Source organism: Natator depressus, chromosome 20, assembly GCF_965152275.1.
Source record: "Natator depressus isolate rNatDep1 chromosome 20, rNatDep2.hap1, whole genome shotgun sequence".
Classification (NCBI taxonomy): Eukaryota; Metazoa; Chordata; order Testudines; family Cheloniidae; genus Natator; species Natator depressus.
The window spans coordinates 16,297,196-16,309,680 of NC_134253.1; the positions used below are offsets into that span (position 1 = coordinate 16,297,196).

At 52.9% G+C, this 12,485-nt stretch overlaps 1 pseudogene; it reads right to left on the reverse strand.

The window, feature by feature from the left end:
- Nucleotides 1-1,967: 1,967 nt before the first annotated feature.
- Nucleotides 1,968-12,225, reverse strand: LOC141975301 (uncharacterized; annotated as a pseudogene).
- Nucleotides 12,226-12,485: the final 260 nt, after the last annotated feature.

Genomic DNA, 12,485 nt, shown 5'->3' on the forward strand with positions numbered 1-12,485 from the left:
CAACAAAAGTAAACTTCTGTCTCACCACACTGGCTAACAAGAAGTCAGAAATTTAGCCTCCTTAGATATTCCAGTCCTGGATTCAACATCCAGACACTAGACTTAATGATGAGTGATTATTTAAAACCAATTTCATCAAACAAAGGGTTCTTCTGATCCCAAAGGAGCGGCCACATACCCAGGTCAATATATAACTCAGATCTTACCCAATAATCACGCTGTTGTCAGTCCTTTAGTATCTCATATCTAAAGGTTTATTTACAGAAAGAGGTGAGAGTTAAAATTGGTTAAAGGAATCAAATACATATAATAATTGTGAAGTTCTTGGTTCAGGCTTGAAGCAGGGATGCACTAAACTGCTGGCTTGTTAAATCTCTGGTTGCTTCCAAATGACTTGGAAGGTCCTCAGTCCTTTGGTTAGAATGCTTCCATAGCCCAGACATTACAGCAGGGACGAGGCAAAATGGAGATGTTTCTTGGGCCTGTTATAGCTTCTGCTGTGTGGAGGGAAACCCATTGTTCTAAGCAAAGCCCTCAGCACAGTTTGTGGAAAAGTACAGGCACACAAGATGGAGTTTAGTATCCCATGATCTAGTCACATGCCCATGCATGCTTCGATGAGTCATATCAGAGGCCATGACCCATATTCTAGCTGGAAAGTCCATCAGGTAGGGATAAGCCTTTTCTATGGTCCAGTGTGAGTTAAGTGTTCTTTGATGGGCCATTCAACTTGTATAATCCCTTCACAATGTGCTGGCCAGACTAGAAGTAAGATGTCTTGTGGGTGTGACCACAGGAGCAAACACATTTGAAATGCAGGTATACAATCAATATTCATAACGTTAGATATAAAAAGATAGGATAATCCTATTCAGCAAACCATAACTTTTGGGGGGCACAGTGGGGTGGGGTGGGGTGGGGTGGGGGGGGTCCCTGGAGCGAGGGGCTGGGGAGGGGAAATCAGGGCACAGCAGAGTGAGGGAGGTCGGCCCCTGGAGTGAGGGGCTGGGGAAATCGGGGTGGGAGGCAGACAGGTTACCCCCCAACCCCCCCCTGGACGGCACTGGTATCTACTTTGGAGACCAATCCAGGAGCCAATCAGTTCTGTCTGTCAGGCCTGGAGGGGCGGGAAGAGCAGCAGCTGCTGAGCGGAGCCGCTTCTCCAGCAACAGCTGCTGCTCTTCCCGCTCCCCGGTGGCAGAGGCGGGTTACTGCACGTAACTAGACTTTTAGTGTCCGGTCAGCTGTGCTGACTGGACCCTGCTAGTTTCCCTTTTCGACCGGACGTTCTAGTCAAAAACTGGACACCTGGCAACCCTACCCACTAGTCCCTGAGCTCCCCACATCGCTGGGGCGCCCCCAGGGGTGAAAGTAAGTTAGAGGACTTACCGGTACGCCGGAGTCCTGAGCAGGGGGTGTGGCCTCAACTGGAAGAGGCAGGGCCTTAACTCCCCAGGCCAGGGCTCCAGCTGCGGTAGTGGCGGCTGGGAGCCCGGGGCCCTTTAAATCACACCCGAGCTACCAGCTGCAGAGGCGGCTGGGAGGCTCGGGAGCGATTTAAAGGGCCCAGGGCTCCAGCTACCGCAGCTGAGCCCTGGGCCTTTTAAATCACTGAGGAGCCCTGGGGGCTCCCGGCTGTCACTGCTACCCCGGGACTCTGGGCTCTGGCAGAGCTTTAAAGGGCCTGGGGCTTCGCTGTGGTAGCAGCTGCCAGAGCCCCGAGCCCTTTAAATCCCCACCTGAGCCCTGCTGCCCGAGCCCTGGGGTAGCGGTGGCCAGGCTCCATTGGGGATTTAAGGGGCTCCAGCCGCCGCTACCGCCCCGGCCCTTTAAATGCCCACCGGAGCCCCACCGCCGCTACCCCAGGGCTTCGGCAGCAGGGCTCCGGCGGGGATTTAAAGGGCCGGGGCAGTAGCGGTGACTGGAGCTCCGGGGCTCTTTAAATCCCCGCCAGAGCCCCCCCACCCCTACCCCAGGGCTCGGGCAGCAGGGGCAGTTAGTCCTGCTTGCCAGTACTGCTTGCCGTTAGCGTTCTTTGTCAAAAACTCCTGAAAAAAGAAAATAATTGATTGCAATAAAATATGGCCCAAATCTAAGGCACCACCCCAATCCCACCTCACACAGCCCGTACTCCTCTCTGGCTCTCTGTTGTTCTCCTTGTGCCGAGATGTGGCCCATTGGGTTAGGCAGCGACTGAGATCGAGGCCCCATTGTGCCAGGTGCTTCACAGACACCTAGTGAAAGACGCTCCCTGCCCCAAAGAGCTTACAATCCAACAGACAAAACCAAGGGTGAGAGGGGAAACTAAGGGATGGTGATTTGTGCCAGGTCACACAGAAGGTCAGTGGCAGAGCAGCGAGTAGGACCCAGCTGTCCTGGCTCCCAGGCTTGTCCTGCACCACTAGACCAGGCTGGCTCCCCTCCCAAAGGACCTGCTGAGGGAGCTGTGGCTCTGGATGGATGTGGAAGCACCCTGTGGACATGGAGGCTAGGCAGGAAACATCAGGGAGCTCCCAAGTGACCATGATCTCATGGATCCCAGTCCTCCACCAGACGCTGTGTGTCCTTTCCCCATCACTCCTTACAATCAGGGGTCTCTCTCGACTCCCGCAAAGGTTTGCTTCCCAGGGAGCTTCCCTGGAGCTGTCAGGCTGACTTGCCTGAGGGTCCCCAGCAGCCTGACTGGCGCTTGGGATGAATTGTGCAGTAACTCTTGGGAGCTGGGGGAGTGCCTGAAGTCTGTGTTCTGGGAAGCGGTTTGCTACTCGGTCCTGTGCCAATAGATGGTGCTCAAGTATATGTAGCATGCTCCCTGGGTTTTGTAGGGCCAAGACAATTTCTTGTGCACTGCAAATGGCTACCTCAGAGCGGCCATACTGGGTCAGGCCAATGGCCCATCTAGCCCAGTGTCCTGTCTTGCGACAGTGGCCAGGGCCAGGTGCTTCAGAGGGCATGAACAGAACAGGGCAATTATTGAGTAATCCATCCCTTGTTATCCACTCCCAGCTTCTGGCAGTCAGAGGCTTAGGGACACCCAGAGCATGGGGTTACGTCCCTGACCATCTTGGCTAATAGCCATTGTTGGACCTGTCCTCCAGGATCTCATCTCATTCTTTTTTGACCCTAGTTATACTTTTGGCCTCCACAACATCCCCTGGCAGTGAGTTCCTCAGACTGACTTTGTGCTGTGTGAAGAAATACCTCCTTAGGTTTGGTTTAAACCTGCTGCCTATTAATTTCATCAGGTGACGCCTAGTTCTTGTGTTCTGTGAAGGGTCAATAACACTTCTTTATTCACTGTCTCCGCACCCGTCCTGGTTTTATAGCCTCTGTCACATCCCCCTTAGCCGTCCCTTTTCCAAGCTGAACAGTCCCACTCTTTTTAATCTCTCCTCATCTGGAAGCTGTTCCAGCCCCCTGATCATTTTTGTTGCCCTTCTTGTGCACATCTTTACACTGGTGCATAATGTATTTCCTAGGCACTGAGCAGAGAAACATCAGCTACTATCCTGTCCCCAGGCATCTCTCTCATGCCAAGAGCCTCCCAGTTGCTGGGAGACCATCTCCACCCCCTGTCCGGGCTGTGTGGCTGGACTCAGTGAGCCTGACTTACCTGCTTTTGTGGGTTATCAAGAATAATCAGCTCGGCACCTTGGTCTTTGCAGGCCTGCTTGGCATAGGACCAGTGTTTACGCACTGTGGAGAAGTAGTAGCAGGTCCCTGAATTCAGCAGCCAGCCAGCTGGACAAATGCTGCAGGCAGAGTCTGCAATGCGAGACAAGCAGAGGTCACTCTCAGCGCTGGACTGCAACAGACAATAATAGCGTCTGCCTAGTGCCCTTTAGCCAATGACCTCAACGCGCGTAGCCAAGGTGGGGAAGCGTCACCCTTAATTTGCAGAGGGGGGGAAACTGAGACAGAGAGAGGTGCAGTAACTTGCTCAAGACCATTCCCAAGCTGGGAAGAGAACTCAGGAGACCTGATTTCCGGCCTCACCTGCCCTAACCACTAGCCCAGTGGTTTTCAACCTTTTTTCGTTTACGGCCCTTTAAAACATTTCTAATGGTGGTGCAGACCCCTTTGGAAATCTTAGACATAGTCTGCAGACCCCCAGGGATCCGTGTACCACAGGTTGAAAGCCACTGCACTGGACAACATTGACTTCAAGGAGCTGGGAATAGAAGCCAGGAGTCCCAGTGGCCAGCCCTCTGCTCTAACCACTAGACTTCATATACCTCCCAGAGATGGGAATAGAAGCCAGGTGTCCTGCATTCCAGTCCCCTGCTCTAACTATTAGACAAAACTGACTCCTTGACAAACTAGGGGAAATCCCAGCTAGCCCCCTGAACATTATCACTGCTTGTGGGGAAAAGGAGCAGGAATCCTAACTGCACGAGGTGCCATGGCCCAGGCCCCCATTTGCTGGGTGCTGTACATTATTTATTACATGAATTATGGCAGTGCTTAGATGCCGCAGTCATAGATCAGGCCCCATTCTGTTAGGCATGGTACAAACACAAAACAGAAAGACAGTCCCTGCCGTGAAGAGCTGACAGTCTCAGCAAGTCGAGGCTGGCGTGTGTCTCACCGTTCCTTTTCTGGACAGCATCCAGAATCTTGTAGGCTTCAGCCCTGATGTCATCTCTGTCACTTTTCGCTTTGGCCAGACCCTCCGACACTGCAAACACAACACATGTCACATGTAGGAATAGGGTTGTATCCCTTTAAACAGTCTGTGAGCCTCCAGTGGCGCTCACCATATTCTGTACTTCAGAAGCTGCCAGAAGCCAGCTAGAGCAGCGGGTGTGTGCAGCTAGGCCTGGCACACCTGTGTGCAGATCGTAAACACTAGGACTTGGGGCCTGGCTGTGACACTGAAGTGGGGCCCGTATCCCAGCAGCAGGAGTCACAGAGCTTGTTACACGGTCAGTCTGATACAGTCATTAGGGACTGGAGACCTGGCCGGAATCACCAGCTGAACCTGAACCTTTCACAAGGGTCAAAATCATTCATCTAAAACCAGGTCCCCACCCCCAAACCTCAGCAGGAGCCCTGCCCTCGCCTCACACCCAGGCACACTGCCCTGCCCCACAATTCCCTACCTCTGGCTCCCCAGTTTATTACACCTGGGCCATCTTCTGCCCAGCCCTTTAATCTATCTGCCTCCCCTCAGCCACTAATGAGTCACCATCCCTATTTCCCTCCCCCCGGCCCTCCCCTGCTTCCAAAACACATATCCCCTCTCCTAGCAGTCCCAAGTGAACCTAGGGAGAAAGAAACGGCCAGATCCCCCCTCTGTAGCAGCCCAGCCCATGGGAGTCCCTAAAGGCCAGAGACTCCTGCAGTGACCGGGAATGCACCTGGGGTGAGAATCCCTGGAACTGAAGAGTGAACTGGCTTCCCCAGTTCACCCCAGCTAGTCACAGACCCTGAGCCTGGTACAAGAGGAGCCCTGAGTGCAGAGGCTCTGTGGGCACTGGCTGTGTCCCCGCCCCTCCGGTGGGTCACCCAGAGTAGGGCAGGGCCCTGGTTTCCGGCCTCGGTGACTTGATCCCAAATGCTGCTTGCGCGGGCTGGCCTGGCGGGGTAGGGTGGAATGGATCCCAAATCGCCATGGGAACCTGGCACTGGGATTCTCCACCCCGCTCTCTTCTTTCTGCTGTTCTCCACCCCATCCTCTGCCTGAGCCCTGCTCCCTGCCCCCCACCCCGCCATGGGCACTCACCTTCCACTCTCAGCGTGGCCTGGTCCGACTGCAGCCTCTTCAGCTCCGTGGCCAGCTCCACCTCTGAGAGATAAACAGGGCTGATCACGTTCCTGAGAGGGGACCCAGGGCTCAGCGGGAACAAGGAGGTGGCCAGGGAATGGGGGATGTTGGGGGGAGCTTGGAAGGAGGAGGAGTGACGTGACTGGGGTGCAGGAGGTTCGCAGAGGTGATGCTGGGCTGTGGGTCTGTGAGGGCTTCAGTACGTACCAGTGCTGTGCATGGCGGACTGGTTGAAATGAAGTGTCTCCAGTTGCTTCGCTGTCTTGGAGCCTGGAAGAGACAGAGGCCGGTGAGCTGGGAACTACCCCTCTCTTCATCTCGTGGGGCAGGGCCGTGTTCCCTAGCAGAGCGGGTCTGTCAGGTACTGGGGTCTCCTGGGGCTGGTTTCCTTCCTGGGAAGAGGCGGCGCGGGTGGATTTTCTTTCATCCCCTGGCCATGACGGTCCATGACTCAGGCTCCGAGATGGAGAGCGACTTGCCCCAGGCCAGGTAGTGAAGCAAGATTAGAACTCGGGGCTCCCTGACTTGTGCTCATTCCCTCAGACCCCACCTCCAGCTACCAGCCCTGCCTGGGGACAGCTTGTTAGTGAGTTTAGTTAGGGCCCATCCAGACTAGGGAAATTTGTACTAGTGTCACCGTGGACTGGTGCAAATCCCTAGTGCAGACACATGGCACAAGGCTTGCACAGGTTACCAGGATTAGACCCACTGATGTGAGTCCTACTTTGCATTATCCCAGTGTGTGTCTACATTAGTGGTTTGCATCAGCATTTACCTATCAGGACACGGTCTATAGACAAGGGGCAGGTTCTCCATCACCTGGAATTATTAAAAGATTGTCTGTCTCTTCCTAAAAGTTCCACTCCAGCTTGACTGCCAGATATGGGCTGGATATAGGAATCGCTGGGTGGGATTCTGTGGCCTCTGCTATGCAGGAGGTCAGACTAGAGGCCCATAACAGTCCCTTCTGGCTGTAACATCTATGAGCAACGATGGTGCAAACTTCCCTAATGCAGACAGGAACCTAGCTAGTTAGATAGACCCTGAGCCAAACACCACTGAAGACAATGGGAGCCTTTCTATTGGTTCGGTGGGTTTCAGATCAAACCATTAGTTAGTTAATAGGAGCAGAACAGAAAAGAAGAGAGGTTTGGAATTTCTTGTTTCCCTGTGTCCCTCTGCCTGTCTGTCTGTCTCCACCTATCACCCCATGTCTTACACTTAGGTTGGAAGCTCTTTGGGGCAGGAACTGGATTTGTGTACTGTGTTTGTACAGCACCTCACACAATGGAGTCCTGGTTCATAACTGGGGCTCCTGGGTGCTGCCATAATACACCTAACAGGCGAGTCTGGGATCCATAGACAATCACAGTCCTTGTTATAGCCAATGAGTGCCAAGTATCCACTTTTAGACACAACAGGAGGAGCTATCAACCTCATTTATGTAGTGAAACAGCTGCAGATAATGAAAGTGACCACCCAAGGCACCAGGCTGCATGGCAGGAAAGAGCCGTGTGGGCCGAGGGGCACCCTGGTTGTAGCCCCAGGTGTTCGGAGCAGCCTGTGTGTGAGGGAGGCTGAAGGAGCTGTGAGCGGGACCCTGTCAGGAAGCAGAGATGGAGTTTCTTGGGCACAGAGCTTAAGGGGCAGAAGGGGGATTTCCGAGGCAGGGAACAGCCTGCAGCTGTTTGTTCCTGCTGTGTTCAAGGGAACAAGATGTTCTAACTAAACAAGATCACAGCGAGAACAGACCTTCTTGGGAGCAGCGATTGCTCCCCCTAACAGGAACAAACCTGACAGCACCTCTGATTTTTGGCTTCTGCCAAAGGGGCAACATCAGTAATACAAATACACGGACACTCATAAGTAAACTGAATTGTTACCGTTGCCTCTCAGCACGGATTGACCAGTCCGCAACTGCTCCAGCTCCTTGGACATCTCCGAGTCTAGACAGAAGGACAGATGCCAGCTGTTGTTTATATGGTTGGGGGGGGGGAGGGGGCTGAGTTTTCGATTTGGGTTCACAGCGTAGAGCGACATGCTGCATTTCTACTTTCCAACTTCCCCCTGTGGAGATAATCTCTGAGGGTGATATCCCCAAAGGGATTTCGGCATTGCAATGCTGAGCACCACAGTGCCTAGAAAATCCCAGGAACACCCACAAAGCCGAGTTACATGCCCAGGCTCCGATACAATGACTGGGGAGAGCAATGCATCTGAGTGCAATCCCCAAAACCCAGCACGCTAGGCGGGGAGCTGTGTAAGTAGCCAATGGGAGATACTGATGAGCCATCCCCACCCTTTTCTCAGAGCTAGGCATGCTAATCCAGGCTGCAGGAATGGGAAGTATCTAGCTCCTCTAGTGATCCACAGACAGGAACTCCTCTCCTGGCTTAGGCACCTAGGTAGTGTCTTTTGGGAATGAGTTAGGTGCCTGCCTCATTCTACACAAAATGCAGGGGAGGAGGTGCTGCTGTGCACCTTATAATTTATAGCCCAATGGTCAGAACACTCACTTGGGATGTGTTCGACCCAGGTTCAAATCCCTCCTCCCTGGCAGAGGAGCAGAAAGGATTTGTATAGGGGCTTAGGTGGGAGACAAGCATCCAGATGCCTCGAGGGAGGCAGGAGTGCGCATGCCTAGAGGTGTCGAGTGAGTTTAGGCACCTACAGTGCTCAGTGGGAGTTTTGTGGATTGCAGTAGGAGACTTAGGTGCCTCACTGGCTTCAAGGATTTCACCCAGAGTCCCCTCTGAATGACTTCTGCCCTGGCGCAGTCTGGCCAACTCCAGAGGTTAAAAACCAATCACAAGATTGGCTTAAAAATCATGAGATTTGTGAAAAATAATAGACTTTTCTTTTCTTTTCTTTGCCTCCTGGTTTCTGAGCCATTACATCGCTTTCCCAAGTTTTTCTGTGCAACTAGAATCCGTCTCAGTATTTTTAAATGAAAGCTCAGATTCTCACCTAATCACAAGACTCCTGGAGCTGGGGCTTTAATTCAAACACCACCTAGAGTTCACAACGCTGAGGCTGCTGTGTGTAATGACACCCACCAAGGCTCCTCAGCAGGACGTGAATCCCTGCCACAGCAAAGACCTTTTGAGCTACAGGAGCTACTCTGTTAGCTGGCAGGAGTAGTTAGGCTGTTATCCTGTGTGGAGCAGCTGCTAGAGGGCATCCCAGCACACATTGTACTCACTTGTACCTGTGAATACATTCAAGAGTCAAACACCAGCGTGTTCCTGCTCACAGTGTGGGCTCTGGGAAGGTGCCCCACTGCTGTGAATTGGAGGGCAGGTGGCCTGACTTAATGAGCCTTGTCTTACAATTAGCAGCATTATGGCACAATGAAACACATTGCGGGGGCCTATATCCCTTCTCCTGCAGTGTCTTGACACTAGCCATTGCCAGACATAAGGGGACCTGGCTGGGAGGGACTCTTGGCCTGAAATCCTGGCCTTGCTGAAGCCAATGAGAGTTTGGCCATTGACTTAATGGAGTCAGGATTTCACCCCGGTCTTTTCCACGGGTCCATTCCTGTGTGATAGTCCTAAATGCACTCCGGGATACTTACACTTTCCAATCACCATGGCGAGGAGGATGACCCATAACACAAACGACACGGCGTGCACAGCGTAAAGGGTTAATACTGACCTTTCCTCCCCATTCAGGCCCCTACCGCACTGCAGCAAGGAATTCCCTGGAAGGCAGGAGCAGAGACAGCGGGGGTTAGAGCATCGGTCCCTGCCCTCTGGCGAACCAGTGCTGCGGGGGCAGGTGTGCTCGAAGCCTCGCGGGGAAGGCACTAGGGGAATTCAGAATTCACTGTTATTGTAATTCATAAATAGTGATGGACGTGTCACTGGGGTCAGGAATCTCTGTGCAGCACAGAGCATGCCGGGGAATTCACACCCTCTATCTATCTATCCCTATAGAATCATAGAATATTAGGGTTGAAAGAGACATCAGGAGGTCATCTAGTCCAACCCCCTGCTCAAAGCAGGACCAATCCCCAACTAAATCATCCCAGCCAGGGCTTTGTCAAGCCGGGCCTTAAAAACTTCTAAGGATGGAGATTCCACCACCTCCCTAGGTAACCCATTCCAGTGCTTCACCACCCTCCTAGTGAAAGAGTTTTTCCTAATATCCAACCTAGACCTCTGCCACTGCAACTTGCGACCATTGCTCCTTATATCCACCCTATCTATCTATCATTTGCCCACCTGGATTTCCATTGAGCCTAAGCCCCAGAAGTAAGAGAACCCCATTTCCTGGGAGTCCCCTCTGTTTTCCCAAGGATCCTTTGGGGGAGCCAGGCCATGAGATCCATGTGAGATGCTGGGATGATTCCCTGGGGTTTCACCTCCCACCCTTTCTTCTCTCTGCTTTGACTGCCTTCCACCATCAGGATACAGCTCCGCGGCTGCAACCCCTGCCTACATCTCCCCCTCACCCCCTGTTCAGTCCGTGCTCCCCTCCTGATGGTTGCTTGTACCACCTCCCTATTGCCAGCCCTGGCCTCCCCCCCAGTGCCCTATGCTCTCCCATACACTGTCCTCTAAGATTCCTCCCCATCTTGCTGCAGACTCATGCGCCATGAAGCCTGCCAGGCAGAAAGGCTGCCCCCCGCTCTGTGCTGCTCTGTCCCATCCACTGTAGCCTCCTCCAGGCAGGGACAAGCCCTTGGTTCAGAGCGTTGCTCCATGCACAGTACCATGTACTCACCAGCCAAACCCCCCTTCCTCCACTGCCCCAGCCCACTGTGCTGCTGTCAGTGGGGAGGGGAAGGAAGCAGCTGTGTCTCCAACGCCTACATCTCAAATCAGCGCCCCCTCCCACACACACATGCACATATCCCCCTTCACTTCCCAGGAATGAAAGTAAAAAAAGAGGAAGAAAAGAAGCACAAATCTGCTGTAAGCACAGAATTGCACGAGGCATGTTCCTATTGCACAACGCAGGGACAGTCCGCCTGATCAGCAGAACTCTGGCTCCGAAATGCCTCTCGTAACACGTCCACCCCTGGGCCTGGGACAGGGATCAGGGCCAAGGCTCCTGATGGTATAACCTGCAATTGTGTACGACGGGCTCCAGCGCCCAGCAACTCGTGCATTGTGGACACTAGTCCTGAGTGCAATATGGATGCAAAATGGATCTATTTATCCATTTATCCATTCAATCCCATAAATGCTAGCCATCCCTATACAACCCCAGCCAGCCATCCCCATACTCCTCCATCCGTCCATCCATCCATCCATCCCCATACACCCCCCTCCATTCATCTCCATATACCCCCCATCCACCCATCACCATAAACTCCCCTCCATCCAACCATCCCCATACACCCCCCTCCATCCATCTCCATATACCCCCCCATCCATCTATCCATCCCCATACACACACATCCATCCCTATCTATCTCACAATCTCCATACACACCAGTTCATCCACATCTATCTATCTATCTATCATCATACAGTACCCCTCCGTCCCCACACACTCTCTCTCTCACTCCCCCGCTTTTAAACCCCTCATTGCCATAGTATGCAAGCACCAAACATAAACATCTGATGAAATGCTGCTGAGACAAGCCTGGAATTCTCAGCCTGGCTCTGCCCAGCACCTCCTGCTGTGACGTATGAAACGCCACCCTCCCAAAGTACAGACCTGCCTTCGAGTCTGACTTCGCTGCTGAGCACTATGCCACTCCATAAGTAGGGCCCAATCCTGCAAACCTCGCTGACACCGCCCTCCTCTTGGCTTCACTGGGGTGTGAAGTCTGCAGGATCAGGACGTGTTATCAAGGAGTGAGCTGATTAGCAGGAAATGATTGCGCACTCTCCCACTAATGCAGCCTGCTCTCCCAAAAGCCATTTCTGTCTCCTGTTCCTTGAGCGTCCCTTGGTTGGACTCTTCGCACTTTTGGTAAATGCTGCATCTGAGCCTCTTCCTACCCCAATGGCTCCAGCGGCTTTTATACCAGCTGAGGCTCTGAGCATCTTTCCTGGAAAAGGAAACACATGTACCCAGCCACTCTTCCTCTCTTCAGAACACAGAGATCTGTGACCCTGTCACTTCTCCTCTAGCAGCTGAGAGCCTTCATCCAACCAGGATTCCTGGTGCAGCTGACAAATAATAGCCACCCACCCAGTGACCCAAGGGGCACAGACAATCTTTAAGTGGGAGGATCTTTTCGGAGCTGGGCATGTCCTTACCCTGGGCCCGGCAAGAGGGGTTCTCGCGTGTGCAGTCTGTGAACATTGCTGTTCAGGGAAACAGAATGGTGAACATCTTGCAAATAAACAAACGGCACTAAGAAAACACCTGACTCCATGTCACCGATTTCTGCTCCAAACAGGAAGCCAATCTGCAAGGGCCTGAAAAGCCACTTGTCAAAGGGCACCAACATCTTTCTCTCTTTTCAGGGTCTTTGTGCCATTGATGGCACTTGGCATCTTGTCAGTTTCACTGGTTTGCAGCCCTGCATAGGCTGTGTGTCGGGTTCCCCTGTTGTTTGCATTGGTCTCTCTCACAGCACCAGGGAGGGGAAAACAAGGAAAATGTAATGGTAAAAGTACAAAAATTGGCAGGAGTACCCGGGGGAGGAGTAGGAGCTGAAACAACTTGTGTAACTAAAATCACAAGGGGGAATATTTTCAAAAGCACCTAAGGGGATGTCTACACTGCAGCAAAAGCCATGCGGCATGGCTGCGGC